General features: G+C 46.4%; 1 non-coding gene across 1 annotated transcript; it reads left to right on the forward strand.

Annotated features, from left to right (window-relative positions):
* The first annotated feature begins 215 nt into the window (after positions 1–215).
* Pmar_PMAR001744 lies at positions 216–287 on the forward strand. Its single transcript has one exon. It is a non-coding gene; the product is annotated as a tRNA-His (tRNA).
* The last annotated feature ends 871 nt before the right edge of the window (positions 288–1,158 follow it).

Raw genomic sequence — 1,158 nt, forward strand, 5'->3', positions numbered from 1 at the left:
CATTACGACATCCGTAAGGGAGATTCGGTAACGATGGAGGCTGAGCCGCGTCCTGTATGGGCAAGGGGAAAGATCAGCAACCTCACTGATAAGTCCGCACGGGTCTTGCATTGTTGATGGAGGATCTTTTCGATACTATGATAGAAATGAACCAACTATATTGATGATTCCTCCATACGGTAACAAACAGTCCGTTTCAGCTTGAATTATTCCAAGTCGCTATCGTCTAGCGGTTAGGACGTCACGTTGTGGCCGTGACAACCCCGGTTCTAATCCGGGTAGTGACTTATTTTCACCGAACAGTTGCATGCGTGTCAGGGCTTCTGCCAAGAATCCTGGTCCAGGGCACTATCGCAGCATAGCACTAGAGAGAATCTCACGAGGGACCAAGTGGAACCAAGTAAGTCGCGTCTAATGCCTACTGGCACTCAACTACATCATGTTTAGGTGCATGGTTATGGCCGAAACGCTCTACATGGTGCTTTTTAATCCTTATTTGTTCTCATGCCTGGTCTTGCCGTATTATCCGTTGTTCATATCGTGAGGGGACTGTGTTCGAAGTGGTTGGGCTAAGTACAAGTCACTCAAGCATACCATCTAGATCAGTGATTAGTAAAATCAACAACGCAATCGCCGGAACGTTCAGTATGTGTGTTCCTTCTCTCGGGCGATGTGAGAAATCAGCTCGATGATGCTCTCTTATTAATCATAACAGCATTATGCCTATCGGCATTATGAGTTATGATGACGATAGACTATCATCATCATTATCGTCCAAAAGTAACAGTGGCCGTTGCCTAAAGCCTCCCATCATAGAAGGTCATCTAACTCAGTGGCTGAGAGAGCTACACGTCGTCTATCGTAAAAACCAGGAGGGATATGACACGTCCCTAGTGAAGAATAATGGGCTGGATATTGTGACTACTTCTCCTGTTGGGTAGCAGTGGTCAGCAGAACTCATATGAAACTAAAAGCTGTAACTACTCCATTGTGTCAGAGAATGTTGCTTAGAATTCAAGTCAGGATGTATAGTTCTTGCTCGAGAGGAGCCTCTCATCCTGTGGGCCCGTGATCGACTTTATCCGAGTCCACATACATTCAGCTTAGCTGTGCCGTCGGCTTGCACCAAGGAGTTCAGGCTAGTAGAAGGCTTCAAGT

The sequence above is a fragment of the Perkinsus marinus genome (genome assembly GCF_000006405.1).
Source record: "Perkinsus marinus ATCC 50983 genomic scaffold scf_1104296929632, whole genome shotgun sequence".
NCBI classification, from domain to species: domain Eukaryota; phylum Perkinsozoa; order Perkinsida; family Perkinsidae; genus Perkinsus; species Perkinsus marinus.